The sequence below is a fragment of the Leptonychotes weddellii genome, chromosome 13 (genome assembly GCF_054177405.1).
Source record: "Leptonychotes weddellii isolate Sample4059 chromosome 13, ASM5417740v2, whole genome shotgun sequence".
Classification (NCBI taxonomy): Eukaryota; Metazoa; Chordata; class Mammalia; order Carnivora; family Phocidae; genus Leptonychotes; species Leptonychotes weddellii.
Genome location: NC_138381.1, coordinates 20,547,108 through 20,569,441, shown reverse-complemented (window position 1 = coordinate 20,569,441; position 22,334 = coordinate 20,547,108).

Genomic DNA, 22,334 nt, shown 5'->3' with positions numbered 1-22,334 from the left:
AGCTAGGACTTCTAGTACTTTGTTGAATAAAAGTGGTGAGAGTGGACATCCTTGTCTGTTTCTGATCTGAGAGGAAAAGCTCTCAGTTTTTCACCATTGAGTATGATGCTAGCTGTGGGTTTTTCATGTATGGACTTTATTATGTCAAGGTATGTTCCCTCTAAACCTACTTTGTTGAGAGTTTTTATCGTGAATGGAAGTTATACTTTGTCAATGCTTTTTTTTTTTTTTACATCTGTTGAGACACTCATATGGTTTTTATCCTTTATCTGGTTAATGTGATGTATCACATTGGTTGATTTGCAAATATTGACCACCTTCGTATCCCTGGAATATATCCCACTTGATCATGGTGAATGATTTTTTTTACTGTGTTTTTGAATTCAGTTTGCTAATATTTTGTTGAAGTTTTTTTGGTCAATGTTTATAATAGATATAATTGGGCCTGTAGTTTTCTGGGTTTTTTTTGTAGTGCTCTTATCTGGTTTTGCTACCAGGGTAATTTGGGCCTTGTAGAATGAATTTGGAAACTTTCCCTCTCTCCTATTTTTTTTGAAAAAGTTTGAAAAGAATAGTTTGAAAAGAATGTTAACTCTTCTTTAAACATTTGGTAGAATTCATCATCTCATCCTGGACTTTTGTTTCTTGGGAGTTTTTTGGTACCTGATTCAATTTTATTGCTAGTAATTGGTCTATTCAAATTTTCTACTTCTTCCTAATTCAGTTTTGGAAAGTTATTTGTTTCATGGAACTTATCAGTTTCTCCTAGGTTGTCCAATTTGTTGACATATAATTTTTCACAATATTATTCTCTTTGTATTTCTTGGTGTCAGTTGTTTTTCCTCCTTCATTTATGATTTTGAGTCTTCTCTTTTTCTTGATGAACCTAGCTAAACATTTATCAATTTTGTTGATCTTTTCAAAGAACTAGATCCTGGTTTCATTGATCCTTTCTAATTTTTTGTCTCTCTTTCATTTATTTCTGATATAATTTTTTTTTTTTTAGAAAGCATCTTTCTTTTTTTTTTAGATTTTATTTAAATTCAAGTTAGTTAACGTAGTGTATTATTAGTTTAAGGGGTAGAATTCAGTGATTTATCAATTGCATATAGCACCCAGTGCTCATTACATCAACTGCCCTCCTTAATGTCCATCACCTAATTACCCTATCTGCCCATCCGCCTCCCTTTCCGCAACTCTTTATTCCCTACACTTAAGAGTCTCTTACAGTTTGCCTCCCTCTGTGTTTTATTTTATTTTATTTTTCCTTCCCTTCCCCTATGTTCATCAGTTTTGTTTCTTAAATTACACATATGAGTAAAATCATAAAGTATTTGTCTTTCTCTGACTTACTTCACTTAGCATAATCCACTCTTAAGTTCCATCCACATCACTGCAAATGGTAAGATTTCATTCTTTCTTGTGTATATAACAGAATATTACTCACCCATTGAAAAGAATGAATATATGTAATACACACACACACTTACATATATATCATATATATATATATCACATCTTCTTTGTCCATTCATATAATCTTTATTATTTTCTTCCTTCTACTGGCTTTAGGCTTTGTTCTTCTTTTTCTAGCTCCTTTAAGTGTAAGGTTAGATTGTTTGAGATTTTTCTTGCTTCTTGAGGTAGGCCTGTATTGCCGCAAAATACCCTCTTATAACTGCTTTTGCTGCATCCCAAAGACTGGACCATTGTATTTTCTTTTTTATTTGTTTCCAGCCAGGTGCCTCTAGTCCATTTACATTTAAAGAAATTATTGGTAGGTATGTACTTATTGCCCTTTTGTTTCTTGTTTTCTGGTTGTTTTAATAATTCTTCTCTTTTCCTTTCTTCTTCTCTGGCTCTTTTCCCTTGTGGTTTAATGGCTTGCTTTCTTGTTATGCATGGATCCTTTCTCTTTCTTGTATGTATCTGTATTACAGGTTTTTGAATTGTGGTTACTATTAGGATCATGTATAACATCTTCTGGGTATAGCAGTCTATATTAAGTTGATGGTTGCTTAAGTTTAAGTACATTCTAAAGGCACTGAAATTTTATTCTCCACCCCAACTTTTTATGTATATGATGTAATATTTTACATCCTTTTCTTTTGTGAATCCCTTGACTGATTTTCATAGATATAATTGATTTTACTGCTTTTGTGTTTTAATCTCCATATTGGTTTTATAAGTAATTAATCTACCTTTATTATATGTTTGCATTTACCTGTAAAATATTTTCCTTTCATAATTTTCTTCTAGTTGTGGCCTCTTCTTTGCCCTCAAAGAATTCTCTTTAACATTTCTTATAAGGCTTGTTTAGTAACAATGAACTTTATAAATTCAAGTTTGTTTGGGAAACTTTTTATCTCTGCTATTCTGAAAGAAAACCTTGCTGGGTAGAGTATTCTTGTTTGGAGGTGTGTTTTTTTTTTCCCCCCCTTTCAGCACTTTGAATATATCATGCCATTCCCTTCTGGCTTGCAGATTTTTTTGCTGAGAAATCAGCTGATGGCCCTATGAGGTTTCCCTTGTATATAACTCTTTTGTTTCTTGTTGCTCTTAAAATTCTCTCTTTATCATGACATTTTGCCATTTTAATTATTATGTCTTGGTGTGGACCTCCTTGGATAATTTTGTTATGGGCTTTTTGTGTTTCCTGAATCTTTTTTTTTTTTTTAAGATTTTATTTATTTATTTGACAGAGACACAGCGAGATAGGGAACACAAGCAGGGGGAGTGGGAGAGGGAGAAGCAGGCTTCCCGCAGAGCAGGGAGCCCGATGTGGGGCTCGATCCCAGGACCCTGAGATCATGACTAGAGCCGAAGGCAGACACTTAATGACTGAGCCACCCAGGCGCCCCATGTGTTTCCTGAATCTTAATGTCTGTTTCCTTCCTCAGATTATGGAAATTTTCACCTATCATCTTTTCAAATAAGTTTTGTGTCTCCTCTCTCTCTCTCTCTCTCTCCTTCTTCTGGAATCCCTATAAAGTGAATGCTATTGCACTTGATGATATTGCTACATTCCTTAACCAGGTCTCTTTTTTTTATTACTCTTTTTCCTTTTTGCTGTTCAGCTTGGTTGCTTTCCATTACCCTGTCTTCCAGATCACTGATCCATTCTTCTGCATCCTCTAATCTGCTATTGATTCCCTCTACTGTATTTTTTTTTCAGTTGTTGAATTCTTTTCTATCTTTTTGTTGAAAGTATCACTGAAATCCTCCACTCTTTTGTCAAGTCCAGTATTTGTATGACCATTTCTTTGAATTATTTATCCGGCATAGTGCTTATCTTCCTTTCATTGAACTCTTTTGCTGTGATTTTGTCCTGTTCTTTCAGGTGGGACATACTCTTTTCTCCTCATTTTTGTCTAACTCTATGTGTTTGTTTCTGTGGGTTAGGAATGGATCTTGAACTTTCAAAGTAGAACTCACTGCCATTCAGAGTACAGTAGATAGGTAAAGAGATAAACATGCATAGCTAGAAAGCACAAATGACAAGGCTCTCTCTTCTCAAGGATGATTTAGAGAAGCAGAGAACACTGCTTCTTCACTGATCACTGCTTCTCTTCACTGATCCCTTTACTTGCCTGAAAAGCCTGACAGAAAAAGGCATTCTAGTTCCTGTGGCTAAAAGAAAGAGAATCACTTGGCTCAGAAAATAGATATTAAAAGGGAGGTGCCTTTCCTCTTCCCTCTCCCTTCTCTTTTCCAGAAATGCAAGTAGACTGGAAAGATAGACTGGCTTGAAATAGATGAACAAAAGTAGACTAAGTGCCTAGGCAAATGAGTAAGGTTGAGGTTCGTGACTTTGCTAGCAAAGTCTGAAAAAAACTGATCTAATTTGGACTAAAATTACACTCATCAGTTCTCCAGGAGCTTGAAATTGATCACTTTAGCAAGTGATTCTATATCACAGACTCAGGATAAACAAGATATCATTTCTCTCTCTCTCTCACACACACACATGAAAACAAAAGATTAAGAAATGAATTCATATAAATTATATGGGCCTTTAGGAATCTGCTTCACAGAACCACAGTATACAAATCCCAGGCTTGAGACTCACTGGTGTAGGATGCATAATTGAGCCCTAATACCACAGCTGAAGGAGGAGAAGGGAGAAGAGGGGGCACAAGAATGCCTGTCTTTTCATATGCACTCCTTTAATGCAAATCTGTAACATATTCAAGTTTTACTTTTTGATAAATACTAAATGGTAAATATGGAGGGAATTGATTGTGATGGATGCATGGATGAATCTCCTAGGAGTGGAGATAGAAGTTTGAGAGTAATAAAGGTAGACAGGTGTTTAAGTAGAGTGATTATATATACCCATAGTCCTGATATAATTATTAATAGCTATTCCTTTTATTCTCAAAAGGTCCTACATTGGACCATAAGTAATATGACCACCATTTGTGTAAATAAACATACATACAAAAATAAGATATCACTTTGGATTTATTTTTTCAAAGGTATGTGTGGCCGACATAGAGCTATGCCGTTCAGATTTCCCTGAGAAAGGACGTGCTGTTCAGCTGTGAGGAATGTGACAAACTCTAGCTGTCAGACTCCTTTAGAGTACATCTCATGTTTTGAGAAGCCATCAGTCGATGACTGTAGCTGAAGTCCCACTCTTCTTAGAGTGGTGCCTAGCCAATAACTCAGCAAGAGGGTGGTACAGAGCCTAGCCCTTTCCACCCAGCGCAGTACTCTCCTGGCAGAAAACTCTTTGCCTCAGAGTCCCCATTCATCTCGTTTGTTATGGGTGTGTTCTGATCTGACAGATCACCTACTTTGAGTCCTTTCCCATCCCAGGAATCTTCTTTATGCCTATCTTAGGGAATGTTCCCACACAACCCAATCCTATAATCTATAACAGTTTAAAGGATATATTTATTTATGTGCTGGAAATTTAGAAACATTAAACTATTTTAAAGAATTCAAGTTCAAATTAGATGTTATTAAATGAGGCACTGTTTAATGTTACAAGGTAACACAGTTCATGGGTCTCTAGCAAGAGACCAGCATAAAGGCCCATGGTAAAGGAAGTCCTTTCTCAAGGAGAAAAGGCAAATTACAACTTGAAAACTCTTTGCTGAGGGAAAACTATCATAGAAATCCATGTTGTTCATGGGCAGACATGGACATGATCTTTTTCTCTTTTTCCTCTCTGCTTTGCTGCAAGAGAGAAAAGAAGCAAAGGCTTGAGCAGGGAATTTATAAGGGCAAATATAACCTTTGGTTTGACGCACAGTAAGCTGACAGTTAAAGGTGTATCATGCTAGATAAATGTCAAAAGCCAAATAAAAGCCTTAATAATAAGCTGTCCAGAGGCTAAAATCCAGAACCCTCAAGCATGAGAGAAGGATTAATTTTTAAAAACAAATTTTAACCCAAACTGAAACTGTCCAAGGTGGCTTAAATGTTGTGATAAACTCAGGGTTGAGGGGTGTGTGAGTGTGGAGAAAAGAGAAGGAAGAGAGGACTAATCCAAGATAGAAAATCTTGGTTGTACCAAGATTTTTTATTTACTTACATCTTACTCTAAAAAATAGCAGCATGGAGCCAAACCAGTAAGTATTGTTATGGGTTGAATTGTGTGTGCCCCCACGCCATACCAAATTCATATGTTGACGTCCAAATCCCAGATAACTCAGAATGTGAGTATATTTGGGCGCCTGGGTGGCTCAGTCGTTAAACGTCTGCCTTCGGCTCAGGTCATGATCTCAGGGTCCTGGGATCGAGCCCCGCATCGGGCTCCCTGCTCTGTGGGAAGCCTGCTTTTCCCTCTCCCAGTCCCCCTGCTTGTGTTCCTGCTCTCGCTGTCTCTCTCTCTCTCTGTCAAATAAATAATAAAATAAAAAAAAAAAAAGAATGTGAGTATATTTGGAGATAGGGTCTTTAACAAGGCAATTAAGTTAAAATGAGGTCATTAGGGTGGGTCCTAATCCAATATGACCAGCATCCTTATAGAAAGAGGAGATTAGGACACAGACACAGAGGGATGACCAGTTGAAGACACAGGGAAAAGACAATCATGTCTAGATGGGAACATGGGAATGGGGAGAGAAGCCCTGCATGGGAAATTCAGGAGGCAGAAAGTTCAATGATGTTTTATTTCCAGCAAGAATCAATTCTCTGTAATATTGGTTGAAACTGAAGCACAGGAAATTGAAAGAACATTCATATGGCCATGCCACAACCTAAAAATGGCACTCTGTCCTGCCTTCCAACCAGTTTGTTTCTGTAGTCTTCTTTCCTAACACCTAACTTAAAAGGTGCTTGCATGGTCTTAATGCTCATAATTAAAGTCTATAAAGAGGAATTTAACGATTATGTAAATATTTCCCAGATACTAGATCATTTTCTCCAAATGCTTATTTTGATTCCTCTAGGAGACAGTTTTCATCTTTTTTTCATTCTTTTCTTTGTTAGAATTAAATCTCTATAAAGTGAAAACATTTTCCCCACTTGGGAATGCTAGTGAGGGGTTTGCCAATCAACCTAAAAAAATAATCTACTTATATTGCCAGGGTCACAAAATCTTATAAGAAGAAAGGCCCTATGGGTTTTTGTTCATCCTGAAGAAAAAGGAAACCGTGAGCTGAATGGATTCAGGGGGTCTCTGGATTACTAATCCACCATGTACTGTTTAGGCAGGTAGACTTTCAGAGGGCCAGGACTCACTGAGAGATGCCAGAATTTAAGAGCTCAACTCTTGCTGAATTAATCTTCCCATAGTGGCAGCTCTTGTTTTCATCATTTTGGGTTTGGTAGAGATGAGGCTCTATTGCAGCCCATTATTCAGAGTGGACACCAACCAGGTTTTTGTCATACTTCCTGGCCTTGTGTGCTGACATGATTTTATGGGGCAACTTGAGAAGCTGAGATGATTAAATCACCAAAGGCAGTGCATTCCTGGCTCTCCACTTGGCCCAGGAGTGCTTTGCTTACAGAGTTATCCTAACATAGGAAAGGCTTGGCCCACTGTCCTGTGAAGTGTCCAAATGCTTCTTGAAGGCTTAGTGGCCAATGAAAAAGAACATGGTTTAGGATGAACTGGCCTTCTCCCATATGCTTTGCTGGGCTTACAGCATGGTTTTTCTTTTGCTTACAGCAGAAGAAAGGGCTTTCAGAATTCAAATGCTCTTTTGCATCTATGACAATCTATAGAGTCAAGAGTCAGAATTTCATATATTATAGAGCTAAAAAGACTGGGCATCTCCTCCAGAGAATGGTTTGGATCCTTTATAGCCTGGAGAGCTGAAATAAATGAGGGTTTCCTTTGGAACACATACCCTATTCCTTATGTTTTCTGGATTATCAAACACAGTGTTCCACCCTCACCTCTAGTAGTAGGTATGGGTGTGTGACATAAGCTGGGTTAATAATGATAAGGAATCACCCACGAAGAGATGTGAGATATAAGTTGAGCAAACTAGAATCCTCCCCTGGAATGTTCTGCATTGGAGGTTGAAAGATAGCTCTCAATTTCTTTTAGAACTTGATCCAAAATATATACAGAAGTTTAGAGATATCAAGCAACCATACATGTTGGCACATGGAGAATGTCTGGGGTGGGGGCGGGAGGCAGGGAGAGGGAGAAGCAGACTCCCCACTGAGCAGGGAGCCTGACATGGGGCTGGATCCCAGGACCCTGAGATCATGACCTGAGCTGAAGGCAGACGCTTAATGGACTGAGCCACCCAGGCGCCCCTGGAAGTTCAACATTTCTAAGACTGGTTGTGAATTAGTCCCATATTTGTCACAGTTGGAGCACTCATGTGTTTACAGATCAAATAGAAGTGTCTGTCCCATCAGAGACACATAAGAAAAACAAGATTCTCTCTGTGAACGTGGGACCATAGGTAGCTACATCCCAGACCAGAGTTTTCTTTTTGTTGCTGCTGTTGTTGTTTGGGGGGGGGAGGGGGAGAATTCAGGTTGTTTTTATTCCTTTTTTATTATTAACATATAATGTATTATTTGTTCAGAGGTACAGGTCTGTGATTCATCAGTCTTAAATTTTTTTTTTTTTTTTTAGAGATTTTATTTATTTATTTGACAGAGAGAGACGCAGTGAGAGAGGGAACACAAGCAAGGGCGGGGGGTGGGAGAGGGAGAAGCAGGCTTCCCGCGGAGCAGGGAGCCCGATGTGGGACTCGATCCCAGGACCCTGGGACCATGACCTGAGCCGAAGGCAGTTGCTTAACAACTGAGCCACCCAGGTGCCCTGTGATTCATCAGTCTTAACACAATTCACAGTGCTCACCACAACACATACCCTGCCCAGTGTCCATCACCCAAAGTTTTCTTAACAACATACTCTGAGAGCTCAAGACAGTGCGTGCCTTGCTTCTAACTTGGAACAAAACCTTGGTCCACCTTGAGTTCCTGTTTGAAGTCTCCAGCTTCAGATGATACTCCTTAAGTGCCTATTTCACTGACCAATGAAATATATCTAAAGGGAAATTTGCTGCTTTCTTCATAATAAACTAGCTTCTTTCCCATCCCTGTATTAAGATCTTGTGTAATCTCCTCAATGACAGAAATCTCATATTAGTTTGTATATGTCACATAACTGTGAGTTAAAGTTTCTGAGCAGCAAGCACTAATTATTTTGCTTGTTAATTAATTAATTTATTTTATTTTTTTTAAAGATTTTATTTATTTATTCATGAGAGATAGAGAGAGAGAGGCAGAGGCAGAGGGAGAAGCAAGCTCCCCACGGAGCAGGGAGCCCAATGCGGGACTCGATCCCAGGACCCTGGGATCATGACCTGAGCCGAAGGCAGACGCTTAACTGACTGAGCCACCCAGGCGTCCCTTGCTTGTTAAAGAACTTTGTCTTAACCATGTTAACAATTAGGGGAAAAAAGATCATGGAAAAGAAGAATTTTTAAATGTAACCAAACTCAGATAATTTGTCTTGAGCAATACAGCAGAATGAAGAATCTCAGTATTATTGCTTAAAATCTGAGTCTCAACAATTACTTGTGCTCAAATAAAATGAGTGCTTTATATTAGAAAGGGAAAAGTTTACAGTGGGTAGTCAAGCTTGTCAAAACTGTTGGAAATGTGGTAAAAAAAAAAAAAGGTAAAGTAGGACTTATAAGTGTAAAATTTTTGCATTAATAGCTGTTTCAAATGTCACTGAAACAAATGATTTGTGTAAGTATGATAATACACTTTCATAAGTGGGCACCTCATTAAGACAAGCAGAGTCCCTCCTCAGCTGAGCTAAAAACCATTTTACCACCTATTTTATAGATTCATTCAAATGATTTTCAGCCTTTCAGGGAAATTGTTTTGTATCAAAAAAAAAAAAACTTAAAAACATTTCAATGAATTATTAACAATAGTGTTCTTAGTTCAAGTAGCAGACATATTTTCTATAAATAAAGTATATCCACAGACAATTTGTGTGTGTGTGTGTGTGTAATTATAATTAGCTTTAAAGTAAAATAATCAGTTTGATTAATTATTAATTTTGCTTTATGTAGAAGTGTCCCTGAACCACGGTTGTTTTAAACAGAATTAAATAACTTCTTCAAGGTTCAAAGATACCATGTTAACCAAGTAGGATAATCTTTTCTCCCCCAACCAAAATTATCTATATAGTAGAAGTTTCATTCTTATTATGTCCCTGTTTGTCTCATTTTCGTGGCTCAGTGTAATAGACCATTCAAAAGTCAACCAAACACTTGATAGATTTCCACATAGGGAGAAAGTGGAGAAATCACTGCATCCCACCCTGTCCAAACACATAGATGCTCTCATAGTCTAGAGACCTGGTACAAAGATATGATATAAAGAACAGAAGAAAGAGTAGTCACAAGATTGAACAGGCAAGGATGAGGAGGAAATTGGTTTGGAATCAGTCTTTCTCTTGCCACAAGTGCTGCTCCTTTCAGGAGCTTAGTGAATTTGGGACCAAAACCCTTTTTCCTTCACTCTGTGCTTGGCTGAGTATGAGGCCACTCCAATGTCTGAAAATAAGGACTGACCAATTGATGCTATCATGTCCACACCTGACTTTCAGATTTTGGCACACAGGTCTGCGCCAGTCATCTATATTGGAGACTATGATCTCTAATGCTTCATTTCTTTTATTTAAAAGACATTTGGATTCTTTACATTGCTGGGAAAGTTCATAGATGAAATCTCAAATTATTTAATCAAATATTTTCTTTTGTTTGTGTTTAATATAGTTAAAGCTAGAGACTTGCAGAGGAGGGAATGCCAGATTCGCATTGTATGTGTTAACCCTCTTGGCAGATTCAGTGGCTCTCCCTTTTAGATTCTAGGATATGACCTCCAGGGTTGTGTTGCCTGGGTCCACAGCCTGGCCCTAACATGAGAGTTCACCTAAGCTTCTGTTTCCTCCTCTGTAAAATGAATATAGTATTGGTAACTATCTCAGGACTTGGGCAGACATTAAGGGAGATGATGTATATAAAATACTAAGCACTATTCCTGGTAGATACTGAATACTCAAAGTTCTTGTGACTATTACTTTACATAGATGCCTTTGCTACTTACATTGTCATCCACTATCTGACAGTTCTCTTTATCTACCCTTCCTAATGGGGTATCTGGGATAGATTCTAGAACATAAAAATAAACTGTGAGGTAAAAACTTAAGACATTTGAATACAATATGGCTTTAGTTAATAATTATGTGTCAATATTGTTCATTAATTTTAACAAATGTACCACACAGATGAAAGATGTGAATAATAAGGAAAGTGGGTGTGGGGTAGGTGGGAATCCTGTATTATCTTTATAACACAAACTGTTCTAAAATAACTGATAAATTTCAAGATCTCATCTAAGATAGTGTGACATTGATGATTTAAAGTTGAGATTGGCAAACATTTTTTGTTAAGGGTGGGATAGTAAATAACTTAGGCTTTGTGAGCTACATATAGTATCTGTCACATGTACTTCTTTGTCTATAACCCTTTAGAAATATACAAATCATTCTTATCTGTAGGGTCATACAAAAACAGAGTAAAATGCCAAAGACCATAGTTGCAGAAGCCCTGATTTAAAATAATATATAGAGAAGAGGGACTTGGAATTTGTCCCATCAGTGCACATGTAGATTTTTCTTAGTGTCCAGGTACCATTCCTTCTTCAGGTCCAAGGACCGTCCCTTCTTTTTCATCATTATCAAATGTACCATTCCTGGCTAATTTCATCTTTCCCCAGGAGATAAAGTTAGTAATGATGATGGTACCCACAGTGTCATGGCTCCTTAGAACTTGTTTTGTTGAAATAACACAGAACTTCTTGCCTGTGTAGTTCCCTACCACCATTCCCTTATGGCACTGCATCATTGATTTAGCCATCAATGAATACTGGCTTCTAATGATTCTCTTAAAAGTTGTTACTGTACTTTGTTGATGGTAACCTCAAATAAAAGTCTTTCTCAAAGTATGCAGGAAAATGTGGACAGTAATTAATTTTCTAGACATGCTAATTTTACTGTTCAGAATTTCATAGTATAAAGGTTGAATGACACGTCTTCCAACCATGCCTTGCCTTAGACTCTAGGTTGTCATCATTGCATCCCTAGAATATAATCTCTTTCAGTGTTGACTGCACCCTTGCCTTCCATTAACCAGTGGGGAGGAGAAGCATTAGCCTTTTGTATAGAATGGGGGGAAAGATATTCCCATTTGCGTAAGAGTGTTCTTTCTTCATGCAGCATGGTTTAAGACCAATTTAGGAAAGCACAGTGCCACCATATTGATCAGAGGTGAAAGAGGACATGTATTAAAATGGCCACTTGGTGTTGGGAAGCCATAGTCTCGGAAGCCCTCAGGGGAGGTGTGTGACCACTTCCAGGGGTCTTCCTCAATCATGGCACAAAATCTTCAGGGGAAGTGCCAAGACTTCCCTGGGTAATTTAAAACTGCCATAGCAAGGGAAGCACTGCCACCATAAGGAACCTCTGCCATCATCCCATGTACTACTATTCTTACTGCCTGCAGATGCTAAAGATCAGAGGCAGCCCTGTGGTTGGAACATGGAGGATTGAGAGTAGGTCTAAGGATCTGTGGTAGATGGTCAGTAGCCCAGAGTCCTGAACTTGAACCAGATTAAGAGTTGTGACAGCACCACTCTGGAAGCTCAGTCTCACCCAGTACCCCAAAAGAAATTTCATATCAGCCGGCTAGAGTGATCTGCTCACCCTTGTAGAACTGGGCTTGACCATGGGGCCGTGGGATGACCACATAAGCACAAATCATATTGCAAATCTGCATTCAGATTCTTTTTTTTTTTGCCACTGTTGTAGGCTTTGGGGATAGAGATGAAAAATGTTTCTGGAACTTTTAAACAAGTGTATGTATCATGCATCCTATCCCTTCAGGCTCCTGCTGTGTAATAACTAATTGGCAGAACTAACTCAGACTAAGATGTTAATCCTGATAATATCTTAATTCCAGATAATGCACTTTTATTTAATAAGATCTTCTTTTAATGCCTAACACAAAGTTGTAATCTCTGACTGTGCTTGTTGAAACATGTAGATTCACAATTAACTGGCCACAGAGCATTGCTGAGCTCCAGCTACTTATCAGGGATTATCATTTTAAATTTACCCTGCTGAATCCATCTTAAAAACTCAACTAAGAAAAGCAATATTTATTTAGGATTTGGGAGGTGGGGTGGATAGTCCATCTATTCTTCCAGATATTCCAACATCTAGCCCTGGATTATATTAGATAATTAAGAAGCTATATGCTTGGATTGAATATTCTTTATGTACTCACCCTTTCCAATCTCCAAATCCTGTGCTTAGAGTTGCTTTTATTGATTTGCGTTTTGATGTGACACCATTAAATGAAATTTAGAACAGAGGAACCTAATTAAACTTGACACTGTGCTTCCTGAAAAGGTGTTGCTGAGAATTTTGTTCATCAAAATACACACTTGTACGAGAACTTGGAGCAGGGCAAAAAAAAATCGGTCTAATTTTTCTGAATATGGATGGCTTTTGTAAACAAGATATGGAGGCCTATGTATGTTTTCTTGTTTACAGCCAGAAAACTCACAACCAGGTTTCAGGCTCAACTCCAAAAAGACTTTGTGACATCACAGTGTGCCCTAAACTGACTTCAGATTCGATCTGTCCTATTTTTCCATCTCGTTTTGCTTTTTATATGAACTATATCAACTTTATTTAATCCTCCTGTTATATTTGCATATTTGTAAGTTAACCTTACATTCTTTTTGGAACAAGCCTGGTTATAAACAATTAAGAAGTTATGACCAAACTGCTCTGGAGAGATTTTATGTTGTTGAGGAGTGTGGGTTTTGGAATTATACAGGTTTGGATCCACTATTAGATCTGCTTCTTATGAGTTCAATGACTTTGGAGAAGTTTCTTAATTTGGTATATCATATTCCAGAGGTGTCATAACTGCTGATTAATTTCTCTATTGTCTTTGTTCCTAACGTTATCTTCCCTTTAGCTTTTCTGTGCATGTGATGCTTTCTAACACATGTCTTATTATGGTAGCAAATGAGATAAGACAGTCTTAGATAATTTTCACTTAGTGATGAATACCAACATGGAAAAAGATCTGGAGATCTAGATAAGAGTTGTATTCTCTAAGAGAACTACGAATGATCTTCAAAATACCATATTTATACTACATAATACATATACTCTGTATTTATACATATATATATGGTAAAGTATATGTCTCTAAGCCTTTAATTCTTTATTTCACACCAGAATTCATAATCTGCCCTGCCTCTTAATTTATATTACTGATTTTAGTGGTGTCAATCAGAAACACAGGACAAAGCACTTAATTTGTTGGCTGTCATCAATATTTTCCCCCAATTAATACAAATAGGATTACTTCTCAGCAATATACTATACATCAAAAATATAGTGTCTATCCTTGAAACAAACAAAAAAACCCAATACATCAGAGTTTAACAAGTCTCTTCTATCTAACGAATGAATTTATGGTTTCAAAGAATAGTAAACCTGTCAAAGGGAATTAAATGATATGTTGTACCAGGAGTAACTTCGTGTCTGGCATTTGTGTTAGGTTGTTAGAGGAAAATAGAACATGTGAACCTTGAAAATAAACCTGTCTTTGATATTATTGTTAAGCTTGACTCCTCTGGAGATTAAAGTGGCAGGTAGTAAAATGTATCATGCAAACATAAATGTGATATTTTTGTTCTATTTTAAGTTTCTCATGGCAAATGGTTTTGTGATTGGTCTTTGAACAGAACTTTATTTATAATCCTATTTGCAACTTGGAGATTTCACCTCAGAAGGTGAATGAGCATGCTGCTCTGGCTTTTGTAATTCTGAAAATGTCACTGCTGTCATTTGTCAAATGTGCCTGAAATCTGCCTTTTCAATAAGTGACATCTCCCACTCCTTTCAGGTGAAACTTTTTACTCCTTTTGTTGCTACTTTTTTTTTTAAGAGAGACTTCTAAATAAAAAAAGATATTTGCAGTCTGATTTTGACAGCAGGAATGATTAATTAAATTAATAAGTCACACTTACTTCAGTACAGCACAATTAGACAGCACTGGACTTTTTTTCATGTTTTTACCTTGGGATGCAACACCATTTCATTGCATTCATAAAATAGATTATATGTCTTCTTACCTGGAAAAAAAATCATGAAGGAAAATTGCCTTCCCAATGCAAGCAGATTTTTACCTACTCTCTATGGTTGATTCCTTCCTTTTCTTCCCATAAGCCTCGGGAAATGCTTTCCTTTTGCTTTTGCTTACTGCTAGAGTCCACATGATTGCACCTTCTCCGCTGGGGCTGGGAATTTACAAGTCCTGCAGTCCTGTCTTCTGGCCGACCTGTCTGTCCTTTGGCCAGTGGCTTAACTTCACCGCTTCTAGGTACATCATCTGTGAGATGTGGACCGTACCTCCTCACATTCTGGGGCATGTTGTAAGGATTAATTGATGTTTGCAGTACACATTGAAGCTTAGAGCTGCAAAATGCTTTATAACTTCAAAATACCACTATGTTAATAGCAGGCTCACTTATGAGAAAGCTGCTAAATACAACCCTTCCCCTCTCTGGAGCTCAGTGACCTTTCTATTTATCCCACTAATTCCATGGTATCTCCCAAAGGAATATTCTGTGCTTCTCCAACCTGGATTCGCTTCTCACGTAATAAATGTGGCAAACCTGGAATGCATGCATGGAAAAAAAGAAGGAATTTATTTAGGTAATGCTTGTTCACCTGGAACGTACTAGCAGCTGGATTCCTGCTGAATCAAGAATCTATTTGTTCTGGCAGGTCACCCAATGTTGTTTATCAATTTTCATTCCCACTAACAGAATTAGGCTCCCAAACCATTTCTAATCAGTTTTCTCCCCTCTATTTTGGAGGCTTTAAATTGAAGGGACACATTTAACACAGTCATAGCCCATTACTTACCAGAGGAATGGTGGCCTCTGCTTTGTCTGTGTCAGAACCAAGCTTTCTAAAAAGCATCTCTAACCCAAGATGTCAACCCATGTGCAAATATCATCTATTCTTTGGGAATGGCAAAGTTTAAATGAGGTGCTTTGCAGTTTCCTTGATATTATAATCATGTAAATATCATATTTTAAAGATGTCTTTGTTATGAACTAGTTTAATCTAGTGATCAAACAGGTATAAGATATAAAATCTTAGTTATTACTATAAAAGTTGTTTCTATCTCAAATGAAGCCATTTCTTTTTACATTATTTTTCTAATAATGAATATATATTCAACTAGACTCAATTTATGTCTTCTGACTTATTCCTCATAGGGCCAATGAGTCAATGACTTAAAATGTCATAATCGGTCTTCGTGGGCAGTGTGGTCCTCCAAACCAGAAATGGACAGTCAGGAGTTTTATTAAGAAATAAAGAACAATAGAAAATATAGCCAGGTTCCCAGTACTGATTGGCATTCTATGAAAAAGCATGCAAGGATTTGAGTAAAACTGGGGCCAAAGTCCTAAAAATACCTCAGTGGAAGAGAGACAGTAATTTCATGAATATTGGTGAAAATTTAGATGTAGTCCAAATCTAGATGTGAGGCCAGGATTCAGCATAGATGCCAGTCTGTAGGTCATGCTGGGGACACCCAGAAACACTATCTGGTCCTGTAATGACCACAGCTCTTGTCTCTCTACTCTACTCTATATGTGAGAAGCACTATTATTACCCTGGTGACAAAACCAAGCACATAGAAGGTTATGGCAATCTCAAGGTTACAAAGTGAGAAAGTAAAGGGAGTAAAAGTCAAACCAAGTGGTCCAGCTCTGCATATAAGATCTTGAAGAAGCATAGGGCCTAATGATTAAGAGCATGTGTTGTAGAATCACAGTTCTGGGGTCTCTGTGATCTTGGGCAACTTACTTAACCTCTCAGTGCCTCAGTTTCTTTATATATGTATATATATAAAAGGAGATTAAAATAGCACCCACCTCCTAAGGTTATCGAGATTAAATGACATAATACGTATAAAGCCTAAGAAGAGTTCTTGATACATAGTTCAGTAAACAATGAATATATAGTTATTGTTCAGTTACAAAGGAACCAATAGTACAGAATCATCAAATATTGTGGGCCACAATAATTAAGTAGGACTATAATCCTTGAGGCATATATAGAACATGAGAAGTGTGAGGAAATGCCAGAAGCTATACTTTGTTGTTGTTACTTATTTTACACCCACAAAACCTGTGTGTTGGAGTTTCTTCTTCTAGAGATGATGTTGGGATCTTGATGGTTTGATGCGTTTCTTGATGGCAGAGTTTATACATTTATTTACTTTTCCTCCTGATATAAAACTAAAAAAAAAATTTTTAAATTAGTTTCAATCTGCAACAGTAATGAGATAGGTGAGTGACCATCAGTGAATTAGAGATTTCATACATTTTTTTTTTTAGATTTTCTTTCTTTATTTGAGAGAGAGAGACAGACAGACAGAGATAGAGAGAGCACAAGTGGGGAGGAGATGGAGAAGCAAGCTCCCCATTGAGCAGGGAGCCCAAAGTGGGACTCGATCCCAGCATCCTGGGATCATGACCTGAGCCAAAGGCAGATGCTTAACCGACTGAGCCACCCAGCACCCTTCATACATTTTTTTTAGATTAAAAATAGAGGAAGCAGTGCTAATGGAGGACATAGGAACCCCATTAAAGCTGTCATGTCCAAAACAGTAGCCATTAGCCATATGTAGCTATTGGTCCCCTGAAGTGTGGCTGGTCTAAATTGACATGTGCCATAAGTATAAGATCTACATCAGTTTTTGAAGATTTAGTATGAAAAAGAATGCAGAATATCTCAATTTTTATGCTGATTACATGTTGCAATAATATTTTTTGATATATTAGATAAATTGTTACTAAAGTTAATTTTAATTTTTAAAACTTTTTAATGTGGCTTTTAGAAAATTTTAAATTATACAAAAGGCTCTCATTTGTAACTTACATTGTACTGTTATTAGATAATTCTGCTCTTGTCTGGATGTCCAGAGGGCTCTTAACCCCAAAGAAATTCTCATGTCCAAGGTACATGATGTGAAGAAGGGCAAAGATCGGAAGGAGTCATAACTGGGAGACAAATTTGAAATCTACCTAAGGAAAAGCTGGCTGTTTCCTTCCATTTCCCATTCCCCATCTCCCTGTAAGCAGATCTGTCAGAACCAGGTATGGATCCTAGGGTTGGTAGCAAGGCAGACACTTAAATTCTAAAAAACAGTGTCAGGGTGTACTAGAGGAACTGGTATAGGACACAGGGATACCAGAGAAAGTTCTTCCCATCCTGGCATTTAGAGTTTTCATAGTATAATTGCTACTTGACAGTCCATTCATCTCAAATCAAAGTCTGCCAATTTAGTGACCCTGCTGATGTACACAGTCAGTTTTCCTAAGGAATAATTGTTTAAAATATAATTGAACAATCAAGGGTCACTAGATTCTTTTTTAAAGATTGTATTTCATTTTTATTTGAGAGAGAGAGAGAGAGAGAGCACAAGAGGGGGTAGGGTCAGAGGGAGAAGCAGACTCCCCGCTGAGCTGGGAGCCTGATGCGGGACTCGATTCTGGGACTCTGGGACCACAACCCGAGCAAAAGGCAGTCGCTTAACCAACTTAACTGAGCCACACAGGTGCCCAGGTCACCAGATTTTTTTAGAAAAAATTTGCATAAATGAAGAAGACCGAAATAGAGCAAAGTAACACCAATGGAAGCAGACACATTGGAGATCAAAAGAAAATAAATTAGAACAAAGCAATCCTAATTAGTATCCTCAGAGAGATTTAAGAAGATATTACGGACATAAAAGTAGTTTTTTTTAAATGAGTATTTAGGTGTACCGTAGTTACCTAAAATGTAGCCTTTGGGGAAAACGAGGTGAAGAGTGCATTGGACTTCTTTGTGCTGTCTTTGCCACTTCTGTAATGATTTCAAAAAAACAGATAATGAAAATCAATTTTAAATAACAGAGCTCCCCAAAATTGTAAAGAAGTATATTTCAACATAAAAAATTGTCCCGGTGCCTGGGTGGCCCAGTCGTTAAGCATCTGCCTTCGGCTCAGGTCATGATCCCAGGGTCCTGGGATTGAGCCCCGCATCAGGCTCCCTGCTTAGCGGAGAGTCTGCTTCTCCCTCTCCCACTCCCCCTGTTTGGGTTCCCTCTCTCCATGTGTCTCTCTCTGTCAAGTAAATAAATAAAATCTTAAAAAAAATTTTTTTTGAAGATAGAGTTGCAAAATCTTTCAGATCATAAAATTGAAAGAAAAACAGGAAATGTATCCATGGAAGAGGAGAATAATACCTTGTCAGACATTAAAATTATTTAGTCTTAGAATTATTTAGTCTTAATAATGTGAGCATTGTTTATTGGTTTTCAAATTTTGAAGTTATCCTAAAAACAAATCACAAATCAGGAAGTAAAATTTTCAGCCACCAAGGGATAAAGTTATAGTGATCATCATTATGACTCTGTCTTTATTTTCTTACAACTGTGGCCATATGGAGTTTTACCATCAGTCTCAGCTCTCTTTTGGTTTTCAATAATCTCTTTCTCTAACTCTCTTGATCTCTTTTCCTCCCTCCCTCTCTCTATCCATCCTCAGATCCTCCATTCATTCAGTGGCTGTGAGACCTGAAGTTTTTGTCCCCTCTGGGAAGGTCTGGAGTTGTTAGCTTTCACAACCTCTGTCCTGAGGTCTAGGAAAGTTGTGGGTGGCAGTATGGATATCTTTATTCTGGCTGGCTTTCTGTTTCAATTCCTTTCCTTTGCATTATATATATTTGCATCAAACCATGCAGGCCATACTTGGGTAAAGAAATTGTCCAAGGATTTTAGACCAACTTATGCACTGATGTTGGGGTCCAAGCTAATAATCCAGACTTCCCTTTGCCTTTCCATATTCTCATTTCCTGAAGATTTGATTTCCTTGTCCAAAAAAAGACTGGTTGAGTCATGGTTAAATATGGGTATTTCTTGGTCTCTGACCCAGTGAAATAATACAGTTTCTCAATATATTCAACCTACTCTTTTCTGTCTTCCTTGGATAACTAATGTCTGTAACTTCTGATTTACTGCTTCTAGACCTATTGTTGTTATTGCCCTACCAAGAACTCTATAAAACCCCACATTAATGGAAAAATATTTGTGCCTCATTACCCATTTTTATTCTACTGGGCAAGAGATGGAGGTGATGCCGAGGAAGTCTAGAGCTGCACTAATCTAATTGGTGACATAAAGGCGAGTTGCAAGTTCTTTCATTAATATTGTCAGAAGAATCCTTCTGTCTGTCAGAGTCAGGATTCTGGTGTTCACAGATACCACCTTCTTAAGAAATTTGGCCATCCTCTCAGTTCCTAATTTTAGCCTGATGGCTTTAAAAAGCCCAAGCCTAAGTCCCTGTGGTATAACACCTCCCATTTCCAGTGTTTTTAAGGAACTGAATGTACCTCTTTCTTCATGGAATGTGAGTGACTGTATCATCTAATTGCCTCATTTTGCAGATGAGGAAGCTGAGGCATAAAGGGTATGTGTGTTGCATAGGTTTGTAAGGACAAATTCCAACCAGTTGGCTCTACACTTGAAAGCATATATGTATATGTATATATATATTCATATATATATTTCAAAATGGCAATACTTGTTTTAAAAAAACTTAAAAATCCAGCAGTTCCTTAAAAATAAAACATTATGTACTTGTAATTCTGTTCTAAAAACTGGATAAGAAAAACTCTAGTCTTGTCTTCCTTTGTTTCACTAGATTAACCCACCCCCCACCTTTTTTTTTTTTTTTTTTTTTAAACAACAGAAAGGGCTTCTTCATTGGTTTTTCTTCTTTCTGTAGAACAGGGGATCTCTCCAGAGCTCATCTTGTTTTCTGAAACCTTCTTTGTTTTAAACATGAAAATTTTCAGTCAAGACCCTAAGAAATTCTGATTTGGGGGTTTGAGCCCAAGATTTTTGTAATCATGTGTTACCAGATGCTTCTGATACAGAGTCCATAGAGTATTCTTTAAGCAACTTTGCACTGGCCTGTGAGTTCTATCAAGATCTAAATCTGCTGGGGCGCCTGGGTGGCTCAGTCGTTAAGCGTCTACCTTCGGCTCAGGTCATGATCCCAGGGTCCTGGGATCGAGCCCCGCATCTGGGCTCCCTGCTCAGCAGGAAGCCTGCTTCTCCCTCTCCCGCTCCCCCTGCTTGTGTTCCCTCTCTTGCTGTGTCTCTCTCTGTCAAATAAATAAAATCTTAAAAAAAAAATCTAAATCTGCTAAGTCTTATTCACATAACCACAATATTATTACAAGTATGAATCAGTCATGTGGTCAGATAGGTGATTTAACAATGGGGCAGAAAATTTTTTATCTTTAATGTATATTGACACCCACATAATAGATTTTCAATGAAAATTTATTGAAAAAAGATTAGTACTAGGCTTTAACAACCAAATAGAGAGCAGCTTCTTTGTCTAGTCTGTTGTCCTGGGTGAATAAAGAACGGTTTATTATAGGCTTTGAAATATTGCCCCACAGTGATATTGGAACTTCTTTCATTGGGTTTCTTTCCATCTGTTAGGCAGGTAATCAGTTATAAAGGTTTGTCACTATATTGACAGGTCGATTTTTCTAATCCCTGATATATACAGAGTGGGAGATGGAACATTCTGTCCGTTTCTTCTCTTCACAAATTTAAGACACAAGTATCATTCAGAGTCCCATAGAGTATGGAAAGTGGAGACATGATGGAGCCAGAGACTAGGGTGTAAATTTCACTCCTGCCACTTAGTATAAACTTGAGAACCTCATTTTCTTCTGTTAATATAATTTCATTTATCTTTTGGAGTTGGTGTGAGATATCAGGGGATAAGATATTTTCTGGTGATATTTGATGATATTTTCTCAACAAATATTAGTTTCATTTTATTCTTCCTATCTTCTTTTAACCATGTTGCTAAGTGTCCCCCACCAACTGTGAATCATACTGTTCTTGTCTGACAGATCAGGCTTACCTGAATCTAGAGTATTTCTTTAGTCATTAACTCATCATTCATCTGTATAGTATTTGCTCTCATGGAAAATGGGGTAGTGTGGTAGATACTTCCAGTGGAATGATGGATATGGGCAGAAGTGAATATATTTTGTGGAGGCAGAGCCCAATGGATGTTGGGATTTGATATGATGATTTAGGAAGGAGAGCCAAGGATTATACACATATTTTTGGACTGCATATTGGAGCCACTTAGGAAGATGGGGAAATGGAAGGAACAAGAGTATTGGGAGGGAACAAAACAGAACCAAGAGTTATATTTTAGACATTCCCATTGTGCAATCAAATAAAGATGCCATATAATGTTGGGCTATATGCATCTCAAGTTCAAGGGGAGAGATGAGGGCTAGACATATAAACTTGACAGTTGTGGACATACAAACTATATGCAGAGCATGGAACTTAATCTTTACATTGGAGAGAGCATCAATACAGAAAAAAAAACAACAACCCACAAACCTATTGTTAAACCCCGGTTGTTCTAATATTTGGCAGTGGAGTAATAGAAAAGGAACCAACATAGAAAACTTATAAGGCAGGCCCAGAGAAGTAGGAGGAAAACAAAGAGGGGATGGGGGGTATTAGGAAGTCACAAGAATAAAGTATTTTAAGAAGGGAGGGATGGTCAAATGTGTTAGGGGATGTTGCATATAGCAGCCGAGAGAACAAGGATAACTGACAAAAGCAGTTTCAGTTGAATGGTGGAAACAAAAGAGCATTTGATGCAAGTTAAAGAGAGAATGGGAATGCTACTTTTTTGGT